General features: G+C 39.4%; 1 protein-coding gene across 1 annotated transcript in view; it reads right to left on the bottom strand.

Moving 5' to 3' along the window:
- The window catches only part of znf710b (zinc finger protein 710b), a 33,759-nt gene extending 24,226 nt beyond the window's left edge, over window positions 1-9,533 (bottom strand). Inside the window, exon 1 of the mRNA XM_084719965.1 lies at window positions 9,380-9,533. The gene's annotated coding sequence lies outside the window, so the exon portion shown is untranslated. The remainder of the gene's footprint in view (window positions 1-9,379) is intronic.
- Between the last annotated feature and the right edge of the window lie 4,318 nt (window positions 9,534-13,851).

Here is a 13,851-nt window from a genome sequence, read left to right on the forward strand (position 1 = left end):
CTGAATAACTAAAGACAAAATCACTAAGTATATAAAATTAGGTCTCAAAATCATGGAATCACGCACATTTTTACAGTTGGAAAGTGTACACATCACTTTAGGCCTACAACAATGATGTACAAAAATGTTTTTTTAAAAAGCCATTTTGTATTTCCACATAATTTTTTGTCAGTGCCACAGGGAGCCACTGGAGAGGGGAGCTGCAGGGTGCAGACGCTGCCCTGGATTTAATAAGAGTTTGAAATCTTAAGTATGAGGAAGCAAGGCAGAGAGTTGGAAAAGCCCACTTACACGTACCGCCACTTTGCTGTCTAGGGAGACAGCGAAGGAAAAACAGTTAAAGCTTTACATGCCATAAATGTAACTTTTGATCTGAAACCCACTTAAACTGCCATCTATTCTATCCACATGCCATCAAAGCTTACAGCAGGTAGAAATGGCAGATTTAAAAGTCACCTATTTGGAGCACTTGAGGCAAGTATACAGTATAATATATTTATAAAGAGCTGTCCTTTGGGAATCGAGTCCCATATTCCCAAACACATGGTGTGTGTTAGCTGTTTCTGCTGGTAACATCTGATCTTTGCTCTGCTTAAATGTGAGTGAAAAACATTGACATGACTTACGAGACACACATTCGCACAGACTGTCCAACCACTGTTCAGTTTTTCTCTTTTTCTCATGTAGACATGAAAGGATGCAGGGAGACGAGTCTGGTTTTGCTTAATGTTTACGAGGCCATCAATCTAAACAGCATTAAAACGACAGTACCAGGTTTCATTTTATTCCTGCCATGTTTCACCCTTGTGTTACAAATTAACTTACAATAGCATAATAAAATAACACGACATGACGCTATCAAACAGAATCTCTGTGAGTGAAATTATGAGGAAAATTTGAAGTCTCAATAAACGTCGGCTCTGCTGCTCTGTTAAATGCTGCTGTGGGCCTACCATTTCGTTCCAGCGCTTTGTAACAAACAGTTTCAAACTACATCACTCCTTTCTCCTGCTCCTCCTTCTCTCCCATCACTCTATCCTCATGTTTCCATGGATACACCTCCTCCCCTTTTTTCCCTCCCTCTCTCTTTACCCCCTTTTTCCATCACTTCCGTCTTATCTGTTCTCTTCCAGTGTCATCCATACCATTCCTCTCCGTTCCTTCCCCTGAACCGATTTCGCTCTTACACATAATGCACACGTGGATGGTGAGGGAAATGATGTCCTTTATGAACGACAGGATTAATGTTCTGGTACTGTATTGATCCCTGAAGGGAAATTCACTTGTTCTTCAGCAGTTGGAGATCAGCTACACAACAGCGCCCCCAGAGACGAGACTGAGATTTTGTGACTTGCTCAGGGGAACTTCAGCAGGGAATATATTTGCCGAAACAGATTTAAACCTTACGTTTCCCCGCTCACTGTTAATCCCTCTTGACCTTAAAGTGGGCTCTTGGATATGGAAATTGAATGGTGTCGTCATGTGCTCATGACACGTCTTGAAGATGATTATCTTTTCAAGGCTCCCAGGTACTGCCAGAGGTACCTGGCAACAGAACAGACAGCTGTCACAAGCCCTCAAAACACACAGCAGACGAGCACCTGTCGGCTCTGTGCAGCAGAAAAGGTAACACAGATGACATAAATATGTATAAATATGGGAAAAATAAGATACAGATATTATTACACTGAGGAATTCAGTAAAATGAGCATAAAGATTTTAACCATTCAATCTTAAACGACACAGCTTACACTTTCTATACTGAATGCACAGTATTTAGTGTATTACAGTTCATTTGCCAAGTCTTTTGAGATGATACTAATCCAGTTTGTGCTGTGCACTGAAATTAACAATCCAAACACAACATATCACTGGACCCACTTAAGTAAAGATGATCACAATATAACATTCACTACATAGTTTTAAGTCGATTTAAGAGCTCATTTGCCAAATGAAGCAATTCAATTCAATTTAATCCAAATGGTGAGTTTTACTAGAAAAGAAGTGGTTCCTAAAAAGTGTTATCTGTGTTTGTAATTGTGTTGACCGCAGCGGGAAGGCGGGAAGAAAAGCTGACCATCATAGAGATGGAGCAGACACAATATAATTTCAATTTTGTGATAACAGGGCACCACTGGAGTTGCTCTGTGCAGCTGGCCAATCATAGTGTAAAGTCGGTTTGAATTAGGACTGTGCAGTTAATCTAGATATTATCAAAATCGCAAAATGGCCAAGTGAAATGTCCAACTCACAGATTCTGCAAATTTGATTTGTGACAAAACAGCATTATAATGATGCACTATAGTGCTGCAGAAATGCCCTGGCCTCCAAATGTTGTTCTCCAGATGTAAGAAAAACATGTTTGTTTTGTACAAATGTCACATCATCATGATTTTACAAGTTTTTCTTAGTAAACAGCAAAACTGTGATGCAAAAATGATCAGTCTCATTAATTATGAATCATGTCACACTTATCTGTCAAATAATCAGAACATTATTTTATTTTTTTTTACCATATCATGCAGCCCTAATAATTCCACACCTTGCGGCATCTTTTGAGATTATGCATTACATTCTCACACTGTGAAGTCCTTCATCAAATGTCCAGCTGATTCTTAGCATCTTGCAGGCAGACAGTGTGACTGAGTGAACCTGGCAGTACTGTTCGAGGACAGTACACATTATAGCAAGTTGTGAGAACATTACTGAGATTAATACTACAAGTCAACCTTGATTTTTTAAAGCCTGCTATACTAACAACAGTTTTGTATAAATTTAGTAAAAACTGGGTAGTTGTTGCTGAACATCTAAGTCAAAGTAAAAAAAAAAAACCTAAATAAATAAATCTGGTCTTGATTCTCAATTCTGAAGTTTTCACCTGAGTATTCCTTATACTCCTGCATATACTACATGGCCTCATACATGTTATACAGCGTAAAAGACTTTTAACTAACAACTTCTTGATCCAATTCTCCAGTACAACTACTTTTTAATGCCTCAGTGTAAACCCAGTATCAGCAGCAATGGGTGAGCAACATGACGTGTCAGTCAAACCAACATGGTAAAATGGCTGTACAGTCTCCGACTCCCTCGAGCACAACACCGTCCATCCACAGAGGTGTAGCACGGTGAAACACACATCACTACCTGCAAAACTACTGAGGTAACCACCCCAGCATCACTGGCCCGAGCACTGCACAATGTCACGACTGACAGAGAGAGAGAGACACAGGAACAGTGCGAGAGGACAGAGAGGGAACGAGAGAACGGGAAACAGAGACGATAAGAGAAGGAGACAAAACAGTGAGGCCTCCACATACATACACACAGTCTATGCACAAACACACACACACACACACACACACAGCTAAAATTACATTCGAGAGGGCATGAACTAGGCCACTGCTCTGCACTACGCTGGAAAGTGGTAGTTAGCTGAGTGAACAGAGGCTTGCAAAGACCTTAAGGCTGAAGGCTAACACTGAGTGTGGTTACCTATGTGACTTAAGTAGCGTGTAACAAACAATACCATTATTGTTAGCCCAAATTATTGTGGTCCGATCACAACTCAATAGAGAGATTAATAATCAGGATATGAAGAGAAAATGATGAGGATTAAACAGTTGTTTTCATACAGCAGACAGGAATATTAAAATTTTGAACTACAAATAATTTCAGCTATATAATGATTTAACAGATTGTGCGATGTAACGGTCTGTTAAAGAGCAGCAAAATGAGTTGATCAGTTAATCGTTTCACAGAGAATTTGGCAGAATTCAGGAGGACACACTGATTAACCAACTCACCAGACAACTAGTAACAACTTCACACAGTAAAAGCTGGCAGGGACAGCATTCAGCCAGACCAGCAAGACCAAAACTGACCGGCATGACTGGCACCTAATAAGCATTACATACTGCAGTTGACTATTAAAAACTCCGTCTGCACACACTCAAAGAAGTAGACTTCAGAGGATTTATATAAAACAAAATTGTACGCAGTAAAACCGTCAATTTATAGTGGCATTTTTCAATTCTTCACTTTTTATCAGCAGCAAACAGACACAGCTATTTTGGCAGTTGTGTGGATTCTTACAGAAAACGAACACAACTTCATTTTAAGCATAGACATAAAAGGAGTCTACAGCCATGTTAGCAACTCCCTGAAGCTGTACTAAACTTCAACATGACAACAGTGACACGCTGATGTTAAGCAAGTGAAATGTAACCGTGTTCAACATCTGAGATTAGCTTATTAATGTGGTAATTAGCACAAAACACAATTACATTACATTAGTTTTGCAGGTATTTGGCCATAAAAACTTTTGGAAACAAAGTTGGACCCGCTGATGGCACAATATGAAAAGTTCAGGAATCACCAAAGTTATTACAATTAATCCTGAGGGCAACATGAATGTTTAAACCAAAATTCATAACAACCCATCCAGTGCTTTTTGAGACATTTCACTCAAACCACAAACGTCAAGCGTTTGAGGAAAAGTTGGTATCACTTAAGTCAGAAGGATTCTTCCTCTGGGGACCATGAGTGTCTACAGAATTTTGTACCAATCCATCAAGTAGGGGTTGCAATGTTTCACATAATAAGTCACAACGTTGTCCTGCTCGTGGCACAAGAGTCATTCAGATCCAACCTCTGGGCACCATGAATATCTGGACCACATTTCATGGAAATTCATCCGAAATACCATGACAGTAACAGCTGTCATGGTATTTAACAAAAAACAAAAATGTCCATATTATGGAAGATAGACTGTCAAACACTTGACGGTGTCTTTTAACTAACAATGCACTTGTCTTGAGTCAAGCTGCTGTACAACCATAAGGGTTTTTTTTTTCATTTCCAATAATAATTTCCAATAAAATTCTTCACAATAAAACTCCCCCATTATTTTGTTATTTGTGAGGTTTTATTCTGAAGCAGAAAAATCAGAAAATGTTGGGTTTTCATCAGTAATAAGTTAACATGAGTTCATGTCAGCTGAACGCGAACATTCAACAATAAAATAAAGCAGATATCTAAAAGTACAAATGGCGACACTGGAGAGAAACTAGACTTAAAGCCACAGAGATTCAATTAGAAGCACTGAAAAAACTAAGACTTAAAGAAATGGCTTTCTCTCTGCTCTCCTGCACAGACATGAATTGACTCTCACAACACACACTTGTTTGAGGGGACATGGTCTATATCAGACATGACTCGGCACAGCTCAGCGAGTTACGACTGGTAATGGAAATGCAAATCAACGTGTCATGGTTTGACTCGGCCTGACTAAAAGTGCCAATGAAGTAGTCGTTGAGATACTTTAGTCTGGACCAAACTGGTAGACCAACAGAAGGGCACTGAACCCCTCAAGCTAAACCACTAGCATGTCAAAACAAAATCATTTCTGACATTAGAAACAGATATTAGCAGGAAAATTTACCATCAGCGTTGCTAAATCATTGAAAAGTTTGGTTAAATCTAGATCAAATTTTTCCCACTGCCTCTAAAAGCCATACTTATTTACTTTATTTACTTATTCCTCAGTAGAAATCAAACTCTCCAGTGATGTTACTATAAGTAATAAAAGTTAACAAGACAGTTTTTGCTTTGAATCATGGTCATATTTACCGTCATGGTCAAACAGTCACATAATATGCTGACAGTTCTGCTATTAGCTTAAACATGCCAATGCTTCAACCAAACAGTTAACGGTTAAGCAGTGGGAAAATAGCTAATAAATAATAGTTTATTCAATAATGAAGCCATATAGAGTTGGCTGTGAACCCACTTAAAAACACAAAGCTTAATTTTAGTGTCATTTATGAACAATTCAATGTTGCAGGCCTTTTTTTTTCAGAAGGCCTGAGCATTGTGGTATTTAAATAGGCCTACACATTAAACTCATACAGCGCATACAAACAAACTGGCATTACACTCTGGAGGTCGTTCAGCATGGCTGTAACCACCAGGCCCTACACATTAGGCCTTTGTGCTTCGAGAAACATCAGCCTCTTTTTTTAAAACCCTGCCTGCAGCACAGCCAAGCGCTGCAATGTGCTGACACCATCATCAGCTATTCTAAACCTTTTACCACAGCTATATTCCCACATCCTGATAAAGAAAGGAGGGAGGGATAAAAGAGAACACATCATTTTTATTTCTTGCCATCTACAAGAGATGTGTCCAATTTTGTGTGTTTGATAAGATGATTGGTTCAGTTTTTTAGGAATATTGTGAGGGTCCTGATGTTCTGTTGGTTTGAACCACATGCAACACTGTCTGTCACCCTGCCTCTGATGATCCATGAACGGATGGCTTATGATTCCCTGAGTAGCATACAGATTGTGTAGTAGCAGCAGCACTGTAATAACACATTATTGATCCTAACTTGGGGAAATTCATTCATCACTGTACAAGTCAAGCTGGCCAAGAAATAAAAAAAACTGCACAGTTAAAGTTGGAGGCATAAATTCTGCAGACAAAGTACGAGCCTGTACTGTTGAGGACTTGCCAATGCTTTTTGTTGATCTTGACATTTTTTCGGTTCTGTATTATTAAATCAAGTTATGGGATCACCATACATCATGTCAAATACTATTCTATCATCATCACGCAGTCTTTCGACACTACAAACAAAGCAGTCTGGTCCAAATAACAAAGCACAATGCCTGTGTTATTAATCAGCAAGCACCAAACAAGAAAATCACAAGGCAGAGCAGATTAGACAGACCATTAACACAAGGTTAACACAGAAGACAACAAATATAGCAGCCAGCGGAGAGACAGCAAGTTTGCAAAGCAAATGAATATTTGGCGAGGTGCCTTCAAGCAAAAACAGACTGGAGATGTTATCATCAAACAGTGCAAGTCAGAGAGTCTCAAAACTGCATCCAGGGAGACAGAACGCTCCGACCAACCATGACTGGTCATTCACCAGAGCTGCTGGACAATTCGGAGGGGAAAAAACACCACCTCCAGCAGGCAGAGGTGGACCCCATGGTCACTTGACCAACACTCATAAAGGCAAAAGGTGAATCTAAGAGCTGCAGTGAAATACAATATCTTGGCAAAAAGCTGCTATAACACTAGAGACGGCTGACTTGGACAGAGGTGGTTGACGCCCTGCAATCCCCTTTGGGCACTGAGATGATTTAGTCAGTGAAGTCAAAGTGTCATTTCAGGACACACGTCTGCTCAAATTGACAGCAGAAATGGGTCGCTTTCAAAAACGCCAACAGTAAGATCTGCATGGCAGTGCTTCTACCTTGACGAACGATGCTGAGTCATTAGAACATTTCCATCTAAATGACCATCAATCAGATGACCCATAGACCACAAGGGGAGGATGTCTTTTTAATTACTGCCAGCAGCCACTGAAGTGCACTGACACCGAACTGCACCAGAGCACACATCTATAGGCCCCGGGCCGCCAACTGGTATGCACAGTGTGCAGCTGCCTGCCTTGCTGCATGCAGTGAGAGCACCATCCACATTACAAGATTAGACACTGCATGGCAGGTATGCAAGAGGTCAGCAGTGTCAGAACTCACATTGTGCCTTATAGGAGAGGAACAATCTCAATATTAAATCAAAAACTAATTGAAACCAGCTTCCAATTTCAATTGTCAATAATCAAAATCAAAACTCTGCTGTGAAGAATGCAGGAGGACACTGTAGTAACATTGCATGAACATGGACTTTTTATTCTTTCTTTTCGCTTTTTATTTTCTATTTATTTATAGGAGCAAATCTCATTAGCATCATTGAACCATGCATGCAACATGCTTGTACCAAGATCTAATAATCCTGGTGATTGGCTTTCCCACATTACATGTCAAAGAGGCAAGAAGGAAAAACACTATACTGTGCAAGAGACGGGGACCACTGTGTTGTTGTTATCACTACCAGCATCTCCTTTTAAGCGTGTAATTGTACCAAAATGTGCAATATAACTTTCTATATGTTAAAATGGATTTAGTATTGAAAAAAAGTATCATTCGGGAACCAGTATCAAAGCCAAGGTATCTTATTGCGCTGATTTCAAGTATTTTTGAACGACACTCAGCCCTCGCCATATAGGGGTTTCACAAGATCAATATTAGATCAAAAGTTGATCAAAATGAGCTTGCACTTTCAATAATTGAAATCAAAAGGCAGGATCAGTAATTCTCCCACAACTCTGCTGTGAAGAATGAAGAAGTAGTAATACTGCAAGAACATGAACCTGAACTTTTTACTTTTCTTCTGTGACAGTGAACAAAATACCTTTCAGAAATCACGAGCTTATTTAGTCACATTACAGCTGACTATTGCAGTTTAACCTCTTTAATCTCTTAAAGCCTGAAACACAGCTGCCAGTGCTGATTTTCTTTAAAAAATCCAATCCAATCACATCATGTCCTTATATTGATAGCGCCATGCAAAAGCACTGAAGCGGTCCAGAATTAGAGTCTATATGCAAAGCCAGACATCCATACAGGACCTTCACATCCCCTGACAGTCGGTGTGACATGCTCTGCCCTCATTAGTGCAGCAGTAGAGGATACCTGTGGCCTATCAATGATCTCTGACAGCGGCTGGAAGGAGTCAGCCAACTGATGATGGTGGCCTGTCTCCCCCTGAGGAGCAGCACCACCAGCAGCAGCAGCCGGGCTACAGGTTATGTGCTGCAGTGCATCTTCCCGGTGCTTTGCGGTGTCAAAATATCCCCCTCCGCACAGGGCTGCCGGGACCAAAATGTGGACTTGTCTGCTCGCTGCGTGCACAAAGCTGAGCGGGGGGGCAGCGCCATCTCCACACTGAGACTGTGGACACTTTATAATAAAGCGTTATTTCCCCTCAAAACTTGCGCTGTATCTTTAAAAGAAAAGGCCCGACAACTTAACAGCAAAAAACTTTGTTGAAGACAGGCCTACCGAGAGACATCTTGGCCTCTCGTGTCTTGGCAATAAGGAGGTGGGTATAGATTAGTGATGGGGCAGACCCGGGCTTAATGTGGCCTGGTGTAGCCCCTATTCCTTTATGCGTCTCTTTCCCCATTCTCTCCATCCCCCCCTCTCGACGCCATCTGTTTGTGGCATGAGAGAATGTGGAAGTAAAAAAAGAAAAGACGACATTTTGACTGTAGTTGCTGACCTACATCGACCGTTTGTTTTCCGTGTGGCGCAAAAAACCGCACCGAAAGACACGCACGCGGAGCGTCCGGGCAGTAAAATCGCCATACATACCGCGCATACGTTTTCTAGCCTGGTCAGGAGGAATTTAATAAGTTACGGTTGAAACACTCCTCCGCCTCGCCGGGCCGGACAAGTCAACGCTGCACACACATCTCCTCTGTGACCGTCAAAGCGAGAAAAACAGGAAAATATCAACTCACCTGATTCCAAAATCGGTTTATGGTGGCGACGTGATTGTGGTTAATTTAGATGTGGGAAAAACAGTTACAACGGTGGGTCCCCGTTGTGTGTAGCAGGAAGGAGGGAAGGGAAGGCGAGAGGGGCTGACGTGAATGAATAAACAACTGAGCTCCTCCTCAACGCCACAAGTAAAGGCGGAATGTGGATCACTTAGTGCAATTCACCGCCACACGTTAAACATCTTCTTTATGCAGTCTTTAGCAGTTCATACTTGTGCTTTTTTAACAAGCTTTGCAGCCTTTCGTACCGACTATTATACCTAAACCACAAGGTTTTCATTTGCTCATTTAATAAAGCTTAGATTGTGACAAATGCATGGGGCAATTTTATGACTGTATTATGTTGATATTAATATTAAGAAACAAAAAACATGAGTGTTTTTTTTTACTGTAAAACACATATTTTGTGATATTAACGAAATCCACCAGGTGGCACTGTGTCTGCACCTTGACAGCAGGACTGAATTTGGCACCATGGTTTAACTCCATCATTAAGATCATCTCTGTTATAACAAGTGTTGAAGTGCTTTGCTTTGGATAGCTGATCTCCCTGGATAATATTGTGCACATTCCTCCACAGCTCCTTCATTTAAATAACATTTCTTATTTCATTTCATATGTATTTTCTTCAAGTGTTCTTACAGTTTCTCGCGTCATTGTCAATTTTCTATTTTTCTATGTATACTTCCTGTCTGTATTTGTGTTTACTGAAATGCACAAACATACCACAGCAAATTACTTGAATGTGGAAACCTACTTAGCAATACACACAGATTCTGATTCTGATTTATTAAACAAAAAAGTTTGATCAACTGCTTACCGCATCTTATAATGGCATCTTTTCCCTCATTGAAAAATCTATGAATATGAAAATATTTTTAATTCTAAAGGTCATTTCTCACTATATGTGAACAAGGGGCTTCACATTTCCACATCATACCTGTGTAAGATATAGAGCTGAAACTATGTGCAAAATAGCCTCTATAATATATGTTATCACTCACATCACTCTGTAAATGTTTATCTTTATTTACTAATGCCAAATACAATTTGACAAACAATTATATTTACACATGAAATATTTTAACAAAATAATTCAATAATTTATTTGAAACTTTTTAAATTACATCGAAGCAGCAACACCCCTCACTGGGAAATAAGTGTATATAATACTGATATATTGAACTAAAAAAATAGAAAAAAAAATAGCTTCCTATGTCCAACCAACAATCTAACATTCAGAGATGTACTGTCATAAATGACAAAGAAATCAGCCCATATAAATATATAAAAATAAAAAGTTGGAACCAGGAAATGTTTGACATTTTTACTTGAAAAATGACTGAAACAATTAATGTATCATCTATCATTATCAGAATATTTGGCAACTAATTTTCTTTTGATTGACTCATTGATTAATCGTTGAAATGTTTGGCATGATTGGTTTCCACGCTGTTTGTGATGTCACAAAGTCATGCTCATATGTGCACACCTGAAACTCATTTTTAAGACTGACACAGATAAGTTTTCCCTTCTTCAGCATATGAATTTTAAAACAGTCCTCTAATGTCAAACTCTGCACATACCTCATTATGAAGGTCAAACATCTGAGTGAAGGAACAGTTGGCAAAACACATTGTTGAATGGAGAGGGACCTTAAAAAACAAGCTCTAAAGCCTAAATTATAAAGGGTCACTTGTGGTAACCAGCTGTTTGTCACCAGAATAGGACCTGAGTCTTCATAATGTGAATGTGACAGCACAATTTTATTCCCACAGTGTGAGTAATTAGCACACACACAAACACACACAAACCCAAGCACACTTTTCACCATTTCAGATAAAAGCTGGTGCCTCAATTCTGACTATTCAGTATGGTTTCACACTGAATACCAGACCTCCACACAATTATTATAGGGCTAGTTTTTGTGCATTTGATTTTTGATCAATTTAAAGACTAATTGGAATGAAATAGCTAAGAAACTTATCAAGAAATCACAGATAAATCACAATAATTTCATTCATTCCATTAAAAACTGTGATGATGTTTTGATTTAATAAATTCTTAATAGAGACTATGAATTCTGAGTAAAAGATTTTAAACTGCAAACAACAAATATCCATTTTTTTTTTTAAGAGAAATGCACAATTCTGACACTAGAGGGCACAAGCACTCCACTGAACTTGTGTAACTTCACGTTAAATGTCTTTTCAGTGTCCAAATGATTAATGTGTCTTATGATTAAGATTCCTTAATTAATTAATTGTTGTTAATGTGGGAATAACTACACCGGTCTTCCTCTCACAGAACATCAAAGAAGATCAAGGCAGGTCAACTTAATATAATTAGACTTCTGTTGAAACCAATTCATACAGCTCTCTTTCTTTTCACAACATGAAATGATGCTCGATTGATCCAGTTAATTTGTTGCTTATAGAAAACCACTGAGGGTTTGTGTATAAATGTAAAGAATACAGATGTGCTGCTGGTGTTTGTGTGTCATGACTGCCTTCCAGTCGTTTTACAACGTGCCATCAGTCTGCACAGCGTGCAGCCCCCTGCAGCCTGTGATTATCCAGTGTTATTGACAGAATATGCTCTTTTACATAAAGATGCTGCTGTGCCCTTCAGTATTCAGAGGTCCATCAATACAAAAGCCCTGCGAATTTAAATGTGTGCGGGTTAGTGGTCTCAAACTTAGGTTAAAACTGTGTCAGCAAAATGAAATGTGTTTTTTATTGATTGTTACGTGCAAGAACGCGGCATGCAATGTCAGAGGGAAAATCCACTTGTTTTCCCACAGGTGGAGAACAGCACCGGCAGACAATGTGGGGGCGTTTGGAAAGGGTTATAAGTCATAGTTCCTGACATTTGAGGCTTGCTCACATCTGTTGTCATAGTCATATGCCTCTGTCTTTCTTTCATCTGTCAGCAGAAAAAGTGCTGCTCACATAATGTGTTAGGTAATATGCAGCAAACGCTTTGACTTACATTAACACACTCCTTTTTTTTTTTCCTTGCCAGCATATTAATATTCCAGTCTGGTACTGTTGGTTCATCATGATGCACTACCATGATAATTTGACTGCCTGCTTTTCGCATTGCAGAAATCTGTCTGTGCAGTGGTGTCTTTGAAAAAGGCTTAAAAATGTTGTTCCTGTGGGTGGTTGATTTAACAGCAAGGCCCATCTCCTCGTCGCCTACCTCCTCTCTGCCCTGCCTGTCTAGACTGTGATTACCATCTGCTTCATCACTTTGGACGGTCCACTGTTTACTGTGCTCTCTTTCTCCCTCTCTCTCTCTCTCTCTCTCTCTCTCTCACACACACACACACACACAAACACAAACAGCCACAAACACAATAAGATACTAAAGCAGACTCTTGTCAGACTTGTTTTGCCAATAAATCCAGTTTCTTTTTATTCAGACTACAGTTATTATATTAGAAGCTGCTGCCCATCCTGTAAGTACAGTATTTCCAGACTGAGGTAAGAGCAGAATAATGTGGTGAGTTTCGATTTTATGCGTGCATTTGTTTCTCAGGATGAGAAACACGTTGCACAATGATTAATGTGAAACAGACATTCTCTTAAAGGGAAAAAACATCAGAGCGAGAGTTCATCATGTGCTAGTTGTTATGGCCTCAGCTAGCTGAGACCTGTTTGGGATCAAGTATGATTTTCTTCTAAAACTACATACAATAGAGCCAATGATGATGTCATCTGCAAGCCAATTGCGTAACAAGTTACTGACAGTGAATGCAACACAGAGACTGTGACAGAGAATAACAGGAATGGTATTATTGTAATTGTGTAGCATAGCTGAAAATATAATAAAATTCAAATTAATTTTCATCAGTGAACCCACAAACTCACTTGAAGTCAGTGATAATTGAGGAGCCTGCTTTAATCACATAACAGATCAGAGACTTGATTTACTATTAGGTCTAGTCTTGGGACAGGTGCACTTAAAAATCTTTATCGAGCACATAGCAAATACAGACAAAGAAACATTTCCACGTCTCATCAAACAAAGATGTGTCTCAGGTTGAGCAAGGACAAAACCAAATACAAAATGACAGAAATACAAATAACCATGTGCACTTCCTATTTATCAGACTTTTTGTTTCAGACTGGACTTGAAATATAAATAAATATAAATATAATGTGTTGGCCAATGGGTCGACCATTTTGGTTAAGACTGAAATATCTCAGCACTTACTGAGTGGATGTTCATGACATTTCCTACATTCATTGTTACCAGAGGATGAATCCTACTGATTCGGTGATCCACTGGCTTTTCATCAAGCACCACCAGCACAGTAGGTTGATATATTTGTTTTTAGTGAAACATTTGAACAAATCTTGAATGGCTTTGCAATAAAAATTAAGAAATAGACATTCATGCCCTCCAGTCATTCCATCGTCGGTTTA

This window comes from Lutjanus erythropterus, chromosome 1 (genome assembly GCF_056507025.1).
Source record: "Lutjanus erythropterus isolate fLutEry1 chromosome 1, fLutEry1.hap2, whole genome shotgun sequence".
Classification (NCBI taxonomy): domain Eukaryota; kingdom Metazoa; phylum Chordata; class Actinopteri; order Lutjaniformes; family Lutjanidae; genus Lutjanus; species Lutjanus erythropterus.